Below are 22,884 nucleotides of genomic sequence, written 5' to 3' on the forward strand. Positions count from 1 at the left end.
AGTTATGGCCTTTTAAACTAATTTCGGCATTGGCGTTTACCTCTTGTGTGGACGAACTTCGATTTGGTTGTTTTTCGTCAACTGGTAGAGAGGGTATAATAGACAACAGAATTTATTTGAGGTATGTTGAGGATGGTGGATGGAGAGGGTGTACTAGTGTCCTGGCCCTACGAAACACACACACAGAGAGAGAGAGAGAGAGGCGGGGGTAGCGGTGGTGGTGGAGGACTGGTGGTGGTGGCGCGTCGCTGCCTCCACTTACGCTTGCCGTCAGTTGCCAGTGAGTCTGTGTGGGGTGAAGGGGTGGCGTGTAGAAGCCGAGATCACTCGGAAACTTAAATGTATGATTTGTGTCTTTGTTTGTGTGATATTGTGGCCTCTGTGTGTGTGATGAGGTGCTACTATACAAGTGCTGTTGAAATGTGCCACGTGAAGGATCAGTCGTAAAAACCTTGGATTTACCCAGCAAGTTTTAGCAGCATCGAGGAGGAGGAGGAATCAGTACTGAGTGCTCTCGGCGTCTGTTCGTGCGTCCAAGGCTTGCAGGTACGTCCCCTTCTTATCTTTACTCATTCCATCCCGTATTTGATAATGCATTTGTTTGGTTGTGTCTCGTACTACTCGTGAGCTCTTAGGCTTGTCAGTGCTGCTGTTAGATTGTCAGAAAGGAACGGGATGGTGCAGTGAAAAAATAAATGCTTTAAATGTCCACCAACTGTCTAGCGTGGATGTATGGTGGAGCCACTATGGGTGTGCCAAAGTGGCCGAAATTTTTGAGCCCCATTTTTCTAAGTTTTAATCATGTCACTCACCGAGTTGCGTGAATTCGTATAAGGTTCAATGTCACGGCATTGCGGGGGATTTCAGATACATAGTTTTCAAGGTTGGGTGCTGATGCATTAACGTTTTCAAAAATAAAGTAGGAATCACCCCTCCCTTTCTCTATGCCCAGAACATTTCCAGGTTAGCCGCTTTTCCCTTACGGTTCCATGCATAGTGTTGGCCTCCATCTTGACCGTTTCGTGAACATAATTTTTGTTGTTGTTGGTGTAAGGATTTTTTTTACATTCAACACATTTCGATAAAGGGAGAGGCAGTGTGGAAGAGAACGTGGGAGGGGAAGTGTAGTGCAGACTTGGTGGAAGTGACTTTGTGCTAAGGTTCGGTCATTGGCATTGGGTACTGGGGATAAGCTTAGCACTGGCCTTTAGCTGTTCATCTCTCGGCCAGCTTACGTACCCACGACTCTCTCTCTCTCTCTCTCTCTCTCTCTCTCTCTCTCTCTCTCTCTCTCTCTCAAATTTAAATCTCTTATCGTGGTAACTTCAAATCCCGCAGTGTGATACAACCACATAAGGCCGAGTTATCGATGCACGCTGACTTAAAGGATTCTTCGCTCGATTTTAGAAGTTCAAACCAAATTTCGTCTAGGTGCACCTGGTAGTATAAAATATTTTGCGATTTTCCCTTATGATTCCTTTTCCCTCTAGAGAGGAGTTAAACAAAGAAATTAATATATGTGTTTTTAACTGCATTTAAACGCTGCCTAGAATAACGCGTTAAGTAATTTCGGACGTATTCGTGTTAAACGCTACATTTTTGTAAGTGTCGTAAAATGGTAATGCTGAAATAAAAGAAAACAGCGTCTGTTTAAACTTCAAAGAATGCACCGTACGTTTTGTCGAGTCTTGAATATTTAGCCGCCGTGTTCTTTATTCCCCGAGATATTCAGATTGTTCATTTAGGGAAGGTGTGGGAAAAAGAGGATGTCTGTGTACCTATTGATTATTGATAATCTTCTCATTCTTTCATAGCGGGAAACGAAAACGTCTGTTTATAATCGTTCTTAAATAAGTTTTATTTTATATTTTGGTTATGTAATTTGCTTGATTGGTTATTAACGTATCACAAATGATGGGATTACACTTTGTCAGTGGTTGTCAGAAGAGCGTTGTTTATTTCCTACACATTTCGTAAGGTGAATGTTAGTGCATGCATGTCATCTTAGTTGTCTTTGTTTCAAACATCGTAGAAGATACGAACTTTTTATCAATACATTATCTGTGGGTAGTGAATTTTTTCCCTTCTGATAGTTTAGAAAATCATTCGGTACACTATCCTTTGCTGCTCGGAGTCCGTGCGACTGTTACATTGTTGTCAATGCATTTCCACGTTCTAATGCCAAAGGGTGTAATTGTTTTATTAGAGTTGCTGTTGCCCGTTTATGATGTACGTGGTTTTTTTACTTTGGTTTGATTTCTATTTCTTTGTCCTTATTAACTCTTGGGGATCTGTACCTTTAGTATTTTACTTTTACTAATCAAAATAAATGTGTAGGCATTGTTTACTTATGTTTGTGAAATGAAGTTGCATTTAGAAATATATATATAGAATAGATTGTTAGAGTGCATAACACACGTGTGTGCCTTCACTTTGTTGACATGGCAACGCTTTTTATTTTGCATAGAACCAGAGATCTTATCTCTTTGTTCGTGTTTTATGAGAGGATCTTATCGATTTGCCACTTATTATTTAGAAAAGTAATTTACTCTCCTTATCTTTTAAAATTTCTGAGATTCTGCGAATTGTGTGTGTTGCCGTATCATTTCTTTTGTATTTATTTGTATGTATTTTATTCTTGCGCTTGGTTATGTGTTCTCAAGCTTAATTTTACTGTTGTAGTTTTGTATCAAACTGCGTCAAGTTTCTTCCATCTATAAGTGTTGTTTGATCGATTGGTTTCGAAGTAATTTTTGTCACGGGATCAGGGATCTCTCGTTAAATTAATAGAATTTTGTTTGTTACAAATTATTTTATTATTACCATATGCTCCGAGTCGGGTAGGCCTTCTAGGATAATTTCAATTCAGCTTTGGTTGAATTTTCTATAATTTAGTGTTGGTAGAATGATTTTTTCGATAATAGCGCTCAAGTAAATTATTTTGTTAGCTTGGAATGTGATGTATATTTATCTTTGGGTAATATGATCTATATTGAACAAATGTAGGCCTATCTGTATAAGTGATATAAAGTTAACTCTAGTACTGTTATTAGGCTGGTTTGAATGTTGAGTGTCAAAATATCATATTTACAGTTGAAGACGATTACAGTTATAGCCATTTTTTGTTTATATAGCGTGACTTGAATAATTAATGTTAAATAATTGTTGAGGTATGCTGACATATTGATACTTTATAAATCATTTAGCCTATATTCAACCAGTGGCATTTCATCTTTATCCACCTACTCTTTTTGTCATTCGTTGACATAAAACTTTTGAATAATGAGGAGTGTGCAAGAGAGAGAGAGAGAGAGAGAGAGAGAGAGAGGAAATGTGTGAAAATTGGAAAGGAAAAGTTGAGCCGATGCATTTGTAGCGGATACCAGTCGTTATTGGTGAATAAAATTGCCATTGCTTGGGTTAACAAATGTAGGCTTTATAGGCTCTGCGACTGAATAATTTCTCGATTCGAATGTTTTATTTTTAGTCAGCGTGCGAGCGCGATTGTTGCAAACTGCCAGCAACAAATTGTCTGAAATTGAAGGATTGGTTCGCAGTCTCAGCGGCATCAGGCTGAATCCCTGTGTCTTCACTGACAATCTGCGAGAATTACTTTCATAGCTTGCTTCTTTATTGCTCAGAGCGTTGCAGCTTGGCCTAATCATTAGTTTTTAAAGGTTATGTAGCTTTGGCTCTTCTCTCTCTCTCTCTCTCTCTCTCTCTCTCTCTCTCTCTCTCTCTCTCTCTCTCTCTCTCTCTCTCTCTCTCTCTCAGTTGTTGGATTGTTTGGCTAGCATGCGTTGCCTCGGTAAAAAAAATGAAGGTTGGTTTTTGTTTCTTGGGAAGATAAAGAATCAATTCTGTCATTGGCGGAATTAGCGAGGATTAGGAGTCCTGTCTCCTAAGCCCTTTGTTTTTGTCTTTTGGAAAAAGACGCCTTGTAGCCTCGCACTTATAATTTTCTCATCTGCCGTGGAATGTATTGGCATTTCAGAGGTAAATACAACAATGGAGTTGCCTTTTTGAAAAATTATGCCGGTGCACAGATACTATTTTCATGAGAAAATTATAATCTTCAATGTGTTTTTATCGTTTATATTGGATTATACACCCCTGTGTGTTTAATCATTTATTCTTATTCTTGGTGCACTGGTGTTGCAAGTCACGCAGCTAATCTAATGTCACAATTTTTCCACTTGTACTAGACAAAAAGAATGTTATGAGTTGCTGATATTTTGAAGAGTAGTTATTTGTTTTGAAGAATAATGGCTTTTTCAGGGAATTGAAACTGTTTCGTTTGAACTATGTTATCCTGATCAAGATATTGTTTATTTTTTAAATATTGATGGATTAGATTGGATTTAAGCGTTGTTATTTGATTTTGAGAAAGCTCTTAATTTGTCAGGAAGATCGTTATTCTTTCCTGAAGCGTCATTCCCTGCTTTGAATATTATGACCTTAAGCTGGGGCATATTTTCGCGAATGATATAAATTTAAGTAGGAAAATCACGTAGAATGATTGTTGGGCCGAATGACCTTGGAAACTGAAAGGGGAAAATGTCATTGATAATTTGTTTCCGCAAAAATGTGTGTTTGTGGAAGCTTTTCACAATTGTAAGAGCTTTTAAAAAGTTCGTGAACATGCAGAAAGTAGTAGGCCATGAAATTAGGTTGTGTAGTAGCAAGAATGTCAATGTCTTCTTTGGGGTCAGATGGACATTGGCTGCCAAATGAATGTTTCCTCGGGTAAATTAAACCACAACAGTCTAGTTTGAGGAATAAAGAGTGTCTTATTTAAAGATGTTGTTTATGAGAGGCCTTGGGGCTGACCTTGAAATTCATGTGGGCTTAGGAGGTGGTGGGACGAGGTTTAGCGTTAAAGTGGCTTTGTATTAATGGTGGTCTGATTTATTATTGCAACTCTTGGTGGACACCGGCGTCTTGAGGTATGTGGGCGATTCAAATACCAGAAAAGAAAAAAAGGGACGATTTTGACACGGACAGTCTCATGTCTTTGGGTACGTGTTAGGCGAACCATGCAGGACCTGAGTCCCCGTTATATCCCCTCCCCCCCCCCTTCCATGCACGCCGTCCTCTTCTTTGCCGTCTCTCCTGGAGGGAGTCTCACATGTAGGCTAATATGCCTTGCATGGCACACGGTAGATGCTACTCATGGTTGTTTTGCAGTGTCATTTCGGCCTAGCTGCATTGCTTTCTTCGTGCTACCTCTCGTGTTCCCGTCGGTTTCTTACTACTTAAGCTTCACCTTGATCTTATTTCATATAAGAAAATAATTTATAATCATAAATTTCCGGGAGATAGTTTCAGGATCATTGCCATTAGAATTCCTGTTGTCTGATTGACTCGTGGCCCTGGAAGTCAATTTTTTTCGGTATAAAGAACCAGCTTGTTATATTCTCAGTGAATATGACGTTTGCGTATTTAGCCTAGTCATTAAAAAAAATTGTTGAAAAACAAAGGAGAGATACCGATAAACTTCATCCCCTACCCTGGATTTGATCTATTTTAGTTCAAGAGAGAGAGAGAGAGAGAGAGAGAGAGAGAGAGAGAGAGAGAGAGAGAGGACGGGACAGTGGTGGTAGCCTTCCAGATGTTTTATGGTTAGTCCAAGCCACTCAGCCATTTTGTGACGTAACTGTTCCCGGAGGAGAGTAGCCAATGACCCATCCAAGGTCATGGATAGTGCTAGGAAGAAAACGTATCATTAATGGAGAGTATGTTCCATGAAGGTGACATGACTCCGTCGGTTCTTTCCCTCACTCCTTACGTTCCTTCCTGCCAACCCCCACCCACTACCCCCATGCACATGCACATCTTTACCCTGTTACTTGTACTTGCTGCATGCTGCTGTTGTCGTTGCTGCGTTCTTGGTGGTTAACAGCTGGTGTCAGCGAAAAGTCCGTCTCTCTCTCTCTCTCTCCCTCTCTCTCTCTGAACGAACTCATACGTGTTTGCACATAGTAGTTATATATATATATATATATATATATATATATATATATATATAGAGAGAGAGAGAGAGAGAGAGAGAGAGAGAGAGAGAGAGAGAGAGAGAGAGAGAGAGAGAGAGCTTATATTTATTGGTGTTAATCGCCACTAGGCCCTATATGTTCCTCCAGCAGTGTACTAAAAGGGATAGTAGGCCTATGCGCGTCCCATGTATGGAGAGTCGATTCCTTGTGCCTGTGACAGTGTTGATCATTGCTATATATTGTTTTTGTTGTGCTTGCGTTGCGTTCGTTGCTTCACCCTAAGGTAGGTTGCGTGGCTTCTTTGACGACCGAGGGAAATTTCGTCCGCGTTGACGTTGTTGCTTCTTAGATTATTTTTTAATCAGTTCTGTTGTAATTTAGCGGCCCTTACTATAAAGTTTAAGCCCCGGTAAAATCTGTCTTGACCAGAGATTTAGGACAGGATAGGTTTTTCTTCCTCTACTGTTGCATTATTATTGTTATATACATGTTTTATTGCATTAGAAATGTTTTATTACATTAGTAATATTAATAATAGTTTATTAATTTGGCTTATTTTATATGTAGTATTTATCCGCTAGTCAAAACCATTATCGTTGTAATAATAATTTGCATTACTTGCAGTTTTTGTTCAAGAATTTGCATGAACGTTGTATGATGGGAAATATCACTTTTAAACTAAATTCGTGATTCAAGATTCTCTCTCTCTCTCTCTCTCTCTCTCTCTCTCTCTCTCTCTCTCTCTCTCTCTCTCTCTCTCTCTCTCTCTCTCTCGTACTGCTGCTGCTGCTGCTACTTCCTCGTTAGGTAAGACCAGCTGGGGATGATGAACAGGTTTTGGTGTGGGCCTTGTCCCGCAACCTCACTGTTTAGGTTGCTAACTTGGGGGTTATTCACGGCAGGTCTGGAATGTAAACAAACCAGTTCTTTGCGTGCTAGAATTCCTCTTCTGCATTGCTCTGATTGGAGAGATGGGTATCCTTCTTTTTGGGTGGGTTTTAGCTACATTATCTCAGGGGGGCTCTTGGTAGGCAAAAGTCCCTTGCGATCATGAGGAGTGCTTGCTTTTGAAGATAATTCTCTCTCTCTCTCTCTCTCTCTCTCTCTCTCTCTCTCTCTCTCTCTCTCTCTCTCTCTCTCTCTCTCTCTCTCTCTCTGACATGTAATTTTTGTTGATTCTTTGACGCAGATCATTTTGGCATCCAGAATTTGTGTGGTTCAGAGAACTGTATGATGAAGTTGTTGCTTGATAATCTGAAAAAAAAGGTTGTTGCGTGATAGTCTGAAAACAGAAATTACCTCATGAATAGCTGTCTGTCCGTAACCACAGTGGCATCTTTCATAACCATTGTTAGATACTTACGTCCTCGCTGTTCATTGGGAAGAAATTTTTGGTAGATTTATTTTTAACTGCGGTTGCTTTTATTCTTATTGTGTGTTTTAGACTGAATCGTATAGAGGTATTTTGTTGCTTGTACAAGTGTCAATACTTGTATTGCGGTTGTGTGTAGGCTACACATATTAATTTCACTGGGGAAAAGTAAAAGAACAAATGTATGATTTTGTAAATCAAGATGAGAAAAAATGAAAAATTTGTGAGGATCAGAATATGACGTTTGCTACGGTTACGTTTGGCGAGAATATGAAGTAATGTCAGAGCTGGTGAGTTGAGTTTTGTGTGTAATTGAAAATATAAATGAGGCATCGAGTCACTGTGTTTTCTTATGCTTGCGCTCAGGTATTGAACGTTTACAAGCTGAAAACGTTAACTGTATGATGCCATAGCTGAGACCATAAGGTTTTACATGGCACGTAAAGTTATGTTTATTTTATAAATTATTGTTGTTAGGGAAGTGATTAATAAATTGAAATATTGACTGAAGCCATGTGGCAGGAAACACTTGTAGGCTAATATAGAGTTCCATTGTTATTATTATTATTATCATTATTATTATTATTGTTGTTATTATTATTATTATTATTATTATTATTATTATTATTATTATTAAAAAATACTCATAGTAACATGAGTCTTAAAATGGAGAAGCAAATCCACAGTTATGTATATGTACATATATTTATTTATCTTTAAATATAGGCTATGTACATATACATAGGCTAACTGTGGATTTGCTTCTCCATTATTATTATTAATATTATTATTATTATTATTATTATTTTTTCTGGAAATCAATCAATAATAATGATTAAAAATGTCCAAAAAGTAATTTCTGTACATTTTAAAGTTCTGACATATACAGGCTATATCACTTTAGATATGCTTCCGAGGTTGCGACACTCCTTGGATTATTAATTTTCGATAGAAATCATTATTTTCCTATTTTGAATATTATGAATACCGTCAGTGTTAATAAGTTTGCGACATTAGTTATTTGTTTTAATTGGCCTTAGTACGTTTGGTGAAGAATTTGTTTTCAAACGGTAATGTCTTTTGTAGGCAGTGGAAAGCTTATTATTTGTTGTTCGTTCATTCATATTTTTTTTTTGTCATGGATTGCGATCAGGGCTTTATTGTGAAATTATTATTATCAAAGAAACAAATTCACAGTGATGCATTTGTAAAATTCTTATTGAAAAATGCACAAAAGAGAGCTTCCCAGAACCTGCTCGTTTCTCTTTTCTACATTTTTTTAGAAAAAGTGTCTTACATCACTGCGGTTTTAATTCCCCATTTGAGTGACTCGTTTGATTATTAATATTTAGCCTAATCGAAATGATTGTTAGTTAAGCTGCAGCTTTTTCTGTTAAATGTTTTTTTCATATTGACTTCAATGAGTTTAATGAATATTTTTGTTTCCAAAGAGGATCTTTTTTTATGGAAGTGATTGAAAGCATATTCATATTTTTTCCTGGATTATTTCTCTATTTTGGTCGTAGATTTTCATTATTTGATCATCATGCGATTTTAGGATTTCATTATATTTTTGCAAGTTGTAATTTCGGTGGTTCCACTAATTTCCGCAGTGTTCGTTTTTCTATATACCTAATTTATGAATTATACCATTTCTTCGTATGAAATTATGTAGCCTATCTGTTCTATTATCGATATCTGGCTACTGTTACAACCTAGTAACCGTAACCTGCTTCTCATTTTTGGGAATTTCATGATTTGCAATATAATTTTTCGGAGCAGATGTGGCGCACACAAGTGTTTTCCGAAATGTGACTTCGTGCAAAGCTTGTAGCCTAGACTACTTTTAAGTGTGAATGTTGTCGCGCTCTCTCATGGAAAATGTTTGTGTATATATATATATATATATATATATATATATATATATATATATATATATATATATATATATATATATATATAGAGAGAGAGAGAGAGAGAGAGAGAGAGAGAGAGAGAGAGAGAGAGAGAGAGAGAGAGAGAGAGAGATTGCAAGAACAGTAATAATCTGCGTATGTGGTGTAACGACTGGGAATTGCTTTCTGTGAAACGGGAGCATCCATTTTAACCTCGTGCCGTCAAACGTATTGGATTATTACATTAGCATGTATCCCACGAGCAAATAATAGTGTAAAAAATAAACATGAGGAAAGGGTTATTTGAGGTTGAGAGTAAAGCGTATATAATCACTCCATCTTTCTCCAATTTGGCCGTGCGAATTTGACGAGCGCTGCGTTCCGACGCGACGCGTCATCCAGTGCTAAAGGAAATTGGTTAATTTTCGACCGGCGGACCAACAAGACTCAATTTGCTGTCGCAGACACGAACGAAAACATTATTTCATGATCGAGAATAAATGGTGGATCTGGAAAGAAATTCAGTACGCTTTATGTTTGTGTGTGTACAGGCTATATATATATATATATATATATATATATATATATATATATATATATATATATATATATATATATATATATATATATATATATATATATATATTTATTACAGTATATAATTTTTTTTTTTTTATAGGACCTATGTTAAAGAGGATGATATTCAGCGGAGATTTTCAGAAGAGGTTACAAGCTTTCCAGGACTAACTGTTGTCATCGGTTTTTTTTTTTTTTTTTTCTTTTTTGCTACCAGACGATGAGGACAGTTAGTCCTTGAAAGTTTGTAACTCTGAATTAATATCTTTGTTGGATACCATCCTGTTTAACTGAGTCCTGTTATTAATTGTGTTATAATGCAAGAAAAATTGTGCAAGTAAAAATTTAATTATATATAAATATATATATATATATATATATATATATATATATATATATATATATATATATATATATATATATAAATATAAAATCCACGAAGGAAACGGAAATACTGGATTTTATCTTTATCTTTATTTATATATTCGTCACGTTCCATATTTTCGTGATTCAGTTATACATATATATATGTGTGTGTGTGCATATATATATATATATATATATATATATATATATATATATATATATATATATATATATATATATATATATATATATATACATACACATTATAATTCATTCGTGTCTATTCCCTGCGTTTTGGGTATGTGTTAATGAATTTCGTTAAGCCATCGGCGTCTTTCCACAATTTTTCCCGGAATTTTAATCGTTAGATTAGCCTTTTTCATAAGTTGGATTACTAGTATTTTCCGCGAAAGATTTTCGTTAGTGATTAAATATTTTGCTTGTGTTCTGAGTTTCAGTTTTTCTGAAGACAAGAACAACGCAGTATATGTTGGGGTGTAATTATTGTACGTGTGCGTGATAGACTGACTTGCTATGCGTGGTAGATAAGCGGACTGGTTAATGATCAGTGAAATAAATTGCATATTGCAAATTGCATACTTACACAGCAATGAAAATCCAAAATCTTTCTTGATAAAAACTCAGTTGATTTTATACAGAAATTTTTTGAAATTTATAATTCACAAAATTAACTTTGGTGTAACCATATGTGTTTAAGATTTGAATTAAATAGATAATCTCACACTTCTCTATTAACACAAATATAAAAGAAAATTACGAAAGAACCGACACATATATACAGGCATTTGAGGAATTCAAACCAAAGGAAAATAAATTTGCATATATATATCCATTTCGTAAAATCAAACGATAGAAATTTAAGTTTCACTTTACAGGTAAAATTGTCGTGTCTTATGCTATCAGATTGTAATTACCGGTACTTTGGTCCTTTTTACGTTATCATTTTACTCTGCAGATAAAAAATCGAGTTTTTTTTTATTTCGCCAGACATTTTGTAAAATGCTGTATAGGCTAAGTCCATAATTTGTGAGAGCTGATAGGCTATGTATCTTAGTGTTTTAGGAATTTGTATAATGTATAGGCCTAATGGTACCCTTTTGCCGTTACAAATTGTTTCCATTGCTGCTACTTCTTCACTATTCAGAGTTTTTGCTCGTTGTTCTTCTTCTGAGGTTTAATTTCCTTTAGGTATTGAGTAAATATCGCAGTTTCAGGATTTCAGAATAGCAAATGTGATAGTTCCATAAGTTCCACCTATGCTATGCCGCTGCATTCCATTATTCACAGTAACAAAATCAAGAAAAAAATTACACTGGTCATGTATAAAACCGCTGATTACATGCATACATAAACACACACGCACGCATATATATATATATATATATATATATATATATATATATATATATATATATATATATATAGGCTATATCATGTTTTTATGTATCTTTATTTTGGCAGTTCAACACCCCCAGAGATTTTATGGAAGTAGGGAAGTAGTGTTTTTACTTCACGTGATAATTTAGAGCAATCTTAGTAATTATTTTTTCACGAATAGCCTACGTTACTTACTATATTACACCAGACTGGGTTATATATTGTTGACTTTTAACCGTAAGGTCTTTCGTTAAAAAGGAAAGAAAGTTATCCGTCTCGTCAATGTCTTTTTAGGTTCTTGCAATTTTCCGCATCCCGTGATACTGTACATACCATTGTAAATTTGTTGACTGTCTTGTTATCGCATAATAAGATTTTATTCCTTGCGCATCATCCGAAGATGGGAGTGTTGCGCGCGTAACCGCGGAAGAAATGAGCGTAGAAATGTCGTAACGTGCGTTAATTGCGCGATGTTTACGGCTCTTTCCAGACTTCATCATCCGCATCCGCTGTGAATTGAAGATTTCCAGTGAAAGAGGATTTTTAGCACCGTCTTCACGCCTGTGGGATTCACTGCACATTTGATTAGATTTCTCTTTTGTCGGCTGTCTCGAAGGCGCGTTGCGTTCAGTTGGGAATCTGAGGCAGACTGTTTGTTCTCATGTGTTTCCATGCGATTCTTCCCTGGGGTGTCGATTTTGGGGTAGTGTTTGTTTTGCCTTTTCCTATGAATTTCTGTCATCCGTCTGAAGTAAATACAATTTTGCAAACCTATGTCAGCCTTCTTCTCTTTTATTATACAAAGCCCAAACCTCTTGGTTTGTGTGGCTTGTGATCTGATTGTGTATTCGTGGATTTACTACAAACATTTGAACGGTGGACTGGCATGGCCTTTATAGTACGTTAGAAGTGCCGTCAAGTTTGAAAGAAATGTTGTGTATGTTGAATACAATTAGAAACGTCATGGCCTTTCTGTTGATTGTTTTTTGAGTGTGTGTGAGCCATTTCGGGAATTGTGTAATGTATGAGATGACTCCAACCACGGCCAAATAAACTATGCCAATATGACTTTAGTGCTAGCACTTGATGCAAGAGTAAATTGCTTCAGAAGGCTTCTTGCCCTTCTCTTGTGTGGAGATTGCCGCACTTGCTGCCAAAAATTTTTTGCGCACTTCGCATTTCTTCGATAATGCTTCTGCGTGCTGGGGATTTATAGGTGGGATTCCAGACTTGTTATTTGACTAGCTTTGCTTGATTTTGCTTTGTTCTGTCACAGTTGGTGTGATTGGTAATGTGCTATAGTATAGTATAAGTTTTTTTTAGATGGAAGTCCAAACATAGATTGAAAGTGCGCGCCCACACACACACTGTACAGTGTGTGTGTATATATATATATATATATATATATATATATATATATATATATATATATATATATATATATATATATATATATATATATATATTATATATATGATTGTCATTTTACTTATCCTCATGCATCACCTGTCTCAGCCTTAATTCACGATTATCATCAGGGCAATAATTCAGCAAAGAAACTGCAGTTCCAATATGATGACCAGTGAAGCTATACGATCGAAAATAAATGATTAAAACTAGAAATGCAAAATTAGCCTAGTCTGAAAGTCAAACAAGAATCATTTTCAAAAGACTGGCTCCTTTGGCCATAGAGACTGCCAAGAAGTCTTGCAACAGCATTTCTTCCCTCTAGCATAGAGTGCAGTATTCTCTTGGTAAATAATTTCATCATTTCTTATTAAGGCTTCTAGGGTGGATATTTTTTTTGTGTAAATTTACAAGATACTGGTGTATTGCCCAATTGTTGCCATGGTCATGAAGCTACCTTTCATGACAAATGTATCCTAGGTTGATGAGCTTGCATGCCAGTACCAGACATGTAAGCTTGCAAACCTTGTTTATCCTGGGTGTCTAAAAGGTTGGACTGACTGAGTTTTCTTGGAAATACTTTTTTTATAGAGTGCTTTTAGACCTTTTCAGTTGGTGATGGACGTTTTCAGTTGTCGATGATTCACTGAAAGGTGTCTGCTTCCTTTGTGTAGGCCGTCTAGAAGATTATTTTGTAGTAGATAGCCTAGGTAGGGTTCTTTTGTTGCTTTGAGGTCACTGGGGTATCTGTTTTGCTAGCAACTGTGTCGCACAGTTTGGCCTGGATAGATATTGAGGTACTGCTTTAGAAGGAAGGGAAGAAGGCTCTCCTGATGTGAGTGCTGTTAATGGTTGAACCTTTTTTTTTATGAATATGGACACTCTCCTTGCATTAAACTGGTCAGCATGTATAGACCTAGTTTGGTAAAAAAAAAAAAAAAAAAAAACTTGCGTACCGGTATCAGTCGTCACAAAAACTGCAAAAGATAGCTTTCCGCTGAAGTACTTGGAAAGCTGTTCATGCAGAACTTGAACATCTGAAATAGTTGTTGAGGTGTCCTCAGCTATGTTCTTTAGGGGGAGAGATTTTGCTGTAAGGCATCACAATTCAGTGGAGCCAGTCTTGTGAAAATCATGTTTGTGTGTTCATTTTCATATTTTTTTTCATATGTATACTTTAGATTTTTTATTTGTGCTAGTAATGCTGCGCTTGCCGTCATATAAACTGTAGTTTCTTTGTAGAAATATTGCCTTGATGACAGTGACCTGATCAGCTTCTGTCATAAGAATAATTCAATGGAACAACATCGTGACAGTATTCATCTGTTCCTTAAAAACTTGGAAATGGTATGAGATATTGAAAAAAGTGTTGCCTGAAAATAATGTCTCATTTTACAGCTTACATATATATATATATATATATATATATATATATATATATATATATATATATATATAAGCTATACATATATAAGCTACATAATATATATACACATATATATATGCTATACATATATACATGTATGTATATATATATATATATATATATATATATATATATATATATATATATATATATATATATATATATATATATATATATATATATATATATATATATATATATATATATATATATATATGTGTGTATGTGTGTGTATATAGTGTATATATATTCTTATCACTTAAAATTTAGAGACCTCAGTCAGTCATGCCCAAAAGTTAGTTTCACCGTTGCAAGCTATGAATCCATGACGGGGCCTTTATGCTATGAATATGAACAAATGGTTGCATTCTAGTTATGATATTGAAACCGTTGCTGATAGGGAAGGAAACCATCCGCAAATTGTTCGCCACACACCTATTAATAAAAGACTTTTTCAAGCATCACTCGAACTTTTTTTTTTTCAGTTGCTTGTAGGCCTATATGTGCACATATCATTTGATAGAATTTATTTAAGTTTGTTGTTTATGAAAAATCTGCATTGTAATTTTTTTCGCCGTAATTATTTAAGTTTGTTTTTTATGAAAGTTCTGCATTGTAATTTATTTTTCGCCATAAGTCAAAATCATCATAAAATGAAAACCCATCTATTAATTATTAACTTTTACATGCGTAAAATCAAGCAGTTCTTTAGGACACAAGACTAGTTGTAGGTAACTGATATAAGCACTTACCCTGTGACACATTTTATAAATGTTGTTTATTCACAGCTTTGACGGATGAAGAGTGTATGACGCGTGTGCGTTTATATTAAAAGGTTACAGGATTCATTTTGAGAGAGAGAGAGAGAGAGAGAGAGAGAGAGAGAGAGAGAGAGAGGGCCATATCATGAGGTTCCGTACACCGTATTGAGCGAATCTTCTCACTCCTACTCCCTTCCCCTCCCCCCCCTTCCCCATCGCTCTTCCCTTCCCATCCCATCCCATCCCATCCAATCCACGTACCTTCCCACCACTGCCACCCAGAGATGCACTGTGGCTGTTGTTCCCTACTTCTCTTTCTCTTTCTCCGTTTGGCTTACTGATTTTGATTGCAGTCGATTAACCATGTCGCAAACCCCAAAGTTATCGGTTATTTCTAATGTTTTTTTGTCATTTATTTGACCTTTTAGCTTAGGTTTTTTCGGTATCATCATTCTGAGGTTTTTTCAGTATCATCATTTTGGAAGTTGCCAACACTGCACAATCATCGTTGACTATTACTTTTTTTATATTGTAGTTTAGCTTAGTTAACTGTTTTTTTTTTCTTTGCCTTCAGACTCTAAAATGTTAATTTTATTGAGGAAATTGATCATTCACAATTTTATTCTGCTCACGGGATCAAGTTCCTCGCTGGATTATTGTTGATGCAAGTAGCAGTTTTATTTTTCGGTCTAGTCTAATGTACATTTCGTATATCTTGTAATATACTATAAATATATGTGTATATGTATAGCCTATATGTATATGTATGTGCAATATACATATATAAATTTATATATGTACAATAGATATAATTTGTGTGTGCGTGTGGTTTCAGTGATGTGGAAATTTTGCACGTACTTTGTCTGAAGTTAAAGCCAGCACTTCAAAAAGTATAGCATTTGTTTGGTTGTGGCAATGATGTGTTTATTCTGTGTTGTAGGCTGCATTGTTATTGAAGGTTCACCTTTGTGCGCGAACATTAAACATGGTCTTTATTCGCTGAATAACTTGTTTATATTTTTTCGTTGCTGTTTAGTCCCAAATTAAAATATGATTATTATTGTTCTTGTTTTGAATTTCAAGGTTACCTAAAGCTGTAAAGTGGTATGCATACCTTAGGGCCATTAGGAGAGGTTTTATATAGTTTTACTATTTAAGGATATTCAGTTTATAGTATGATATGTAGGCCTATAAGACGGGAAAAGAACAGAACTGGGCTTTGAGTGTTGAAATGAACTAAGACTCTGGACGTTGGACGAGAATATAGCCACGGTAATAGAAAGGTTTAGGATATTCAGGCCATAGTTATGGGAGGTGGGATTATTTTTTTTATTTGATGGTAAATTTTAGATCGAACCAACAGTCTAACTCCAACTGAAGAATATTTTGAGGCGTTCCTCACATATAGGCCTAAGCTAGCTAGCAATTGGGGATATGTAGTACCGTTAAGTATTGCAGATTCTCTCACAGTTCGAGTGCCCCGGAGACCTGTGACGTGTTATGGCCAATGTTTGAAACAACTGCTGCATCGCGGAAGTGATGTCGAGTTGTATCTCTTTGCTTTGGTTGGAAGCTGTTGCCCGGAGACTGAGGTGATGTTCGTTGAAAGGCTGGGAGGCAGCGCCAGAGCTGCATATGATCGTTTTCCTGAAATGCGTGCTGTTGGAAACTGGGTTAAACTGCTTGAATGGGATCTTGATGGCCGTGTTGTGGCCATTCACGTCGAACAGAGCGTAAGGAATGGATGATGCGCCTAATTGTCCAAGTTTCCATTGCGTCATCCACTTTCTGGATGTGCTGCTTCTTAAGCCGTCGATTCGCTGAGCGCGAGTCACCGATTATAATGGGAATATCAAGATTGCAGTGTTTATTTAGATTGTTGTTTAAAATCTACTGCTCTGTATTGCCTTAGATTTCCCAAGAGTATTTGTTTATTACCCCAGCGTGTAAATATTTAATTGATTTAGGCTACATCGCAACGTTGTTGTGTAAGTTTTGAATTACAAATTTCTTAGGCTTGGAATGTGGAATTGAGCCTTAGGTATGGAATTATGTTTGAGTCTGAAAGCATGGTTTAATAAGAATGAATTCTATATTTCCTCGACTTTAGCCTATATACTGTTAATTTCAAGTTTTTAATTTACAAGACATGTCACATATGTATTATTCTGTAACTGAATTTTCTACTTTCATAGGTATTGATTGTGGAATCAGACTTAGGCTATATACACTGTTAGTTTGAAGGTGTAATCTTTGATTTCCTTGAAATGAAATTTGTAAGCTTAGATTTTCAATTCTTAATCGAGGATTATAAATCTCTTAAGATTATGTGTTGGCTTACTTATAACGACACATTTATATTCGGATTATTCTGACGTTTTTTCCTGTGGCAATCCTTGGAGATTATTCTTGCTTTTTTTATCTTTGGTAATCCTTGGAGATTATTCTTACAATTTGGTTCATTTGGAAATCCTTGGAAATTATTCTCACTTTTTTCCTTTTGGAAAATCCTTGTAGATTATCCTTACTTTTTCCCTTTTGGAATCCTTAGATATTGTTCTTACTTTTTTCATTTGTAAATCCTTGGATATTATTCTTATGCTTATACCTTTGGAAATCCTTGGAAATTGTTTTTACTTTTTCCTTTGGAAGCCTTTGTAGATTAGGCTATTCATATTTTTCCCTTTGAGAATCCTTAGAAATTGTTCTTACTTTTTTTCCTTTAGAAATCCTTGGAGGTTATTTTGAAGATTATTCTTACGTTTATTCCTTCGGAAATCCTTGTAGATTATTCATGTTTTCCCTTTGGGAATCCTTCTTTCTTTTTTTTCCTTTAGAAATCCTTGGAAATTATCCCTGCTTTTTTTCCTTTGGAAATCCGTGGAAATTATTTTTACTTTTTAGCTTTGGAAATCTATGTAGATTATTCATATTGTTTTCCTTTTGGGAATCCTTAGAAATTATTCTTACTTTTTTCCTTTTGAAATCCTTGGAGATTATTCCTACTTTTTTCCTTTGGAAATCCTTGAAGATTATTCTTACGTTTATTCCTTCAGAGATCCTTGGAGATTTTTCTTACTTTTTTTCCATTGTAAATCCTTGTAGATCATTCATGTTTCTTTCCTTTGGAAATCTTTGGTAATAATTGATCTGAGAATTGAATTTGTACCTTTTTTTGTAGCGAAGGAAGTTTATTTTTAAATTTGCCTTGTTACAGGGAAGGAAAACCTGAACGATTATATCTTCATAACTAACCCCTTCAAGTATCACACATTGTAGTGAATTCCTAGTGAATGTTATCAACGCGGCATTGAATCAGCTGATTGAGCAACCTTTGTAAGCCCTGATATCAGCTGGTGGTCAGGCTCTTCAGCCTTGGTGCCTATCAGCTGAAGAGATAAGGTCGCAACCATCACAACGAAGTTTTCATTTTGTTTTATAATTAGCTTCTACTGACAGTGGGTTGGGTAATTAGAAATCTGTTTTTTCTAAGGACTTTAAAATGGGTTTCTTGATATCACGGGCTCTTCCTGTGTATTTTAAAGTTAGTAGTATGAAAATATATAAATTTACTGTGGTTTTTAAAATTTCGAAAATTTATTTTGACTTCCCATTTCTGTTTTCAATTCGACTTTGCTTTCTTAATAGCAGTGATTTTTTTTTATTGAAAATATATTTTGCGAAGTATGATAGGTAGGCTATGCCTCTTAAATTTATGAGGTGTATTTGGTCTGTGTGACAGCTGATATTGTAACGATTCGTTTGCCTAACGCATTCAGTTCATTATTAGCAAGAAGGTAATTTGCATATTGTAACAGTTTTGTGATTCTAAAGTTTTTTCTGAAGGGAAAACTTATGTTCACTGCGGGAACCACGGTCGTGTTTCCCCTTTCTCTCTCTCTCTCTCTCTCTCTCTCTCTCTCTCTCTCTCTCTCTCTCTCTGTCCTTGCTGAGCTCGCTCTCCCTCCCATTGCGGGTCGCCCGTTCCTCCTTCTCCCTCTACACCCAGCCCCTACCCTGCCCCTCCTCCATCCAGGTTTTTCCTTTCCTCTGCCCATCTACCCTCCCTTACCCCCTCCATTTTGTAGCCTCAGCATCGCACCCTCCATCCCTAGGTTGAATTTTTTTCTTCTCTCTCTCTCTCTCTCTCTCTCTCTCTCTCTCTCTCTCAAGGAGAGAGCATGAGAAGGTGGAGGAGGAGGAGGAGGAGAACAAGAGTATAATTTGGCAAAGAACGTTATATGTCTTGGAAACGATTGCATGTAAGGGATTCGCTCGCCCTTCCCGAGGCGTAACTTTACTCCCGTGATGAAGTTGGACTTTCCATTACTTTTCCCAGAGAATAAATATGATTTCAATTTCAACTCTTTCCTCTCCCCCCTCCTCCCCCCCTTCCCTTCCCTCCACTGAAAGTTATCTCGTCGTCCTCTTGTGTGATTTGATGGCCCCACATGGGGGTGGGAGGAGAGGGAAGTGTTCGGAAAGGGCTTTCTTTTGCTCTTTTATGTACGCTGTGCTAAGCTGTGGTGTTCTTCATGCTCTGGATATAGGTTGGATGCGGGATTTTGTTGCTGTTGTCTTTATTTTAATTATATATTGTATGGGAACCACGTCTTATTATTATAGTAATTATTTCATGGTAAAAATACTTAGACGGCCTTAGCGGCATACAGCCATAGAGCTCTCAAGGACAGTGTGCAAAGTAGCATTTGGTTAAGGAAAAGCCACTTTATACAACAAAATTGTTAAAAAGTGGCCTTTCCTTAACCATTCAAGACAAACACGATGAATGTGTTTCATCACGGGAAAGTAGTATTTGTAGAATGAATACAGGAAAGCGAGGTTACTGCTAAGTTAAAGTTAGGCCAAGTTGGAAGAGCTGTAATTCATCAAGGATGTGGTTTGTCGAGATGAGAGCCATCTCATATATAAGAACAGTGCTCCTTACAAGCTTGGATGAGTCCAGTGTTGATAATCTGCTTGCGTACTTCAGAGAGATGTAGACATGGCACTTGAGGAGTGTGCCAGCTTCTTATGATTAGCCTAGACTTTCAAGGTTATAATGTTGGCATTTAAATCACGCTTCAGTTCATGTTTTAGACAGTGCAGATATATGATATAAGGAATTGAATTTCCAAATTCGGCTGAAGGTTTATTACGCTTGAGGGGATATTAGGTCAATTATTTGTGGAAGTATGCGGCTTGTTCCATTCAGAAATGGCATCAACTCGAAATTGGTGGTATCAAACAAAATTGAATGAAATTATATGTGGATCAGAGGAATAAAAAGCAAAATCGCCTACTTATAATTTGTCTTAGTTAATGTTTTGGAAGCTTTCGAAGGTCACTGATAAAGACAAGAAAAGCATTGTGAGAGAACCGATACCAGGTGGAATGTTACTCGAGAAAGAGGAAATTAGCACATGTAACGCTAGCATAGGCTATAGCCTAACACAGATGATTGCCGGGCAAGACTGGAAATGAGCTACGAGAGGAAATCAAGCCATAAGAAGGGCATTCGATTAACAACACTTGTACCTAAATTATCAGAAGTCTGTATTTGTAAAGAACGTTGAAAATTTCCCCACTTTCAAATCTTAGAGAGAGGTTCGCCAGACACGATGAAGTAAAGATTTTGGATCACCAGCCAACCTCGCTCTCCAGAATCCGCACCGATGATTGCAGGGAAGATTTATAACGTTAAGAAACCTTAAAAGATGACCAAAGCATGTTTTTGCATTATCCTCATCGATAACAAGTTGCTGTTGTGCTTGGTGAGAGATTCTTGTTAGTGTGTTTGTCAGGTCAAGAAGTCCTCCTTCCTTAGTGAGAGCGGCAGCGGCGTTGGAACTTGGAATGGCCATTGTGTTACATTTATGGGTCTGCGGCGTGTCCTCCTCCCCACGCCCTTTAGTTACACCCGAGCGTTGGGCTGTCGACCTAACCCCCTCTCCTTCCCCCTTCCTCTCTCTCTCCTCTCTCTCTCTCTCTCTCTCTCTGGGTGTGTGTGTGTGCGCACGTACGCGTGTGCTAAAACTTGTAGGCTATGTAGCAGTATGTATGGTACATTTAGTCGAGGCTCTCTCTCTCTCTCTCTCTCTCTCTCTCTCTCTCTCTCTCTCTCTCTCTCTCTCTCTGTATTTGCGTGTGCTAAAACTTGTATAAAGCTATATGTACATTTAGTTGAATCTCTCTCTCTCTCTCTCTCTCTCTCTCTCTCTCTCTCTCTCTCTCTCTCTCTCTCTCTCGTGTGTGTGTGCGCGTATGTGCTAAAGCTTGTATATAGCTGTATGTACATATAGTTGAATTTCTCTCTCTCTCTCTCTCTCTCTCTCTCTCTCTCTCTCTCTCTCTCTCTCTCTCTCTGGGCACGTAAGTGTGCTTAAACTTGTATGTAGCAATACGTACATTCAGTACTCAACTTCTGTCCTGCTTTATCAATTTGTTGTTGGATAACTGCTCTTATTCACTGTGCAACAAAAATGGTGATTATTGCTTGATACATGTCCTCATTTATCATAATACAAATAATTTTGAAAGGTGGACCGTGTAATTTTGTCTGAACAATGGGCAGAATTTGTCCTTATTTTGTAACTGAAGAGGTCGCTTATGTTTTTTCCTCTGAAATTAATAATTTTTTATTTGCTTCCAATTTTGACTATCTCAGTCAATTACGTCAGCCGGATTTCGCTGTTTGGACAACATTTTTCTTTTCCTAAGTATATTTATTAAAACGTAAGTATGCAGTGTAGAAATGAGTCTAGAATTTCTGAAATGATCACGGATAGGTTCCGTGAAATCCGTCGAGTAAATCCACTTAATCGAAACGATTTCATGTTTCCATATTTTTTCATTCGTTTTAAAATTTTGAACTGTTAATAATTACTTCGATACTCATTTCACATCACATGATTTATTTTCTTCACGTGACGGAAGCATCATTTCTCATTTTGTCCCTAACATGGAATTTTATTGCCTTTGTTAAGAGAGACCGTTAACATTTATGTTAAATTCATTTTATTGCTTTTGCTAAGAGATGTCATGAACATTAGTTAAAATTGTTTTATTGCTTTTGCTAAGAGATGTCATCAGCATTTATGTTAAAATGATTTAATTGCTTTTGCTAAGAGATATCATTAACATTTATGTTAAATAATTTTAATGCTTTTGCTAAGAGATGTCATCAGCATTTATGGTGAAATGATTTAATTGCTTTTACTAAGAGATATCATTAACGTTTATGTTAAATTCATTTTATTGCTTTTTCTAAGAGATGTCATCAGCATTTATGCTAAAATGATTTTATTACTTTTGGTAAGAGATGTCATTAACATCTACGTTAAATTCATTTTATTGCTTTTGCTCAGAGATGTCACAGCATTTATGTTAACATGATTTTATTGCTTTTGCCAAGAGATATCATTAACGTTTATGTTAAATTCATTTTATTGCTTCTCTAAGAGATGTCATCAGCATTTATGTTAAAATTAGAAATTGTCAGAAGACCTTGAGTAATAGCCACAGTTGGCGATTGCCGAGTACATACAATCAGTAGCACCGTGATATAATCTCGTTCCGCAGAGTGTTTCTGTTTTGTCTGTTACTGAGTGATTTGTTATTGTAGCTTTCTGTCAATAGGAACGTTGTTTTTTTATTTTTAGTGGTGTTATGTATACTTGATAAGGGTTAC

At 36.3% G+C, this 22,884-nt stretch overlaps 1 protein-coding gene across 4 annotated transcripts in view; it reads left to right on the top strand.

Moving 5' to 3' along the window:
• The first annotated feature begins 272 nt into the window (after window positions 1-272).
• The window catches only part of LOC136828840 (zinc finger protein jing-like), a 145,786-nt gene continuing 123,174 nt past the window's right edge, over window positions 273-22,884 (top strand). For all 4 annotated transcript variants that reach the window (XM_067087109.1, XM_067087111.1, XM_067087110.1 and 1 more), the window contains exon 1: window positions 273-546. The gene's annotated coding sequence lies outside the window, so the exon portion shown is untranslated. The remainder of the gene's footprint in view (window positions 547-22,884) is intronic.

The sequence above is a fragment of the Macrobrachium rosenbergii genome, chromosome 43 (assembly GCF_040412425.1).
Source record: "Macrobrachium rosenbergii isolate ZJJX-2024 chromosome 43, ASM4041242v1, whole genome shotgun sequence".
Taxonomy (NCBI): Eukaryota; Metazoa; Arthropoda; class Malacostraca; order Decapoda; family Palaemonidae; genus Macrobrachium; species Macrobrachium rosenbergii.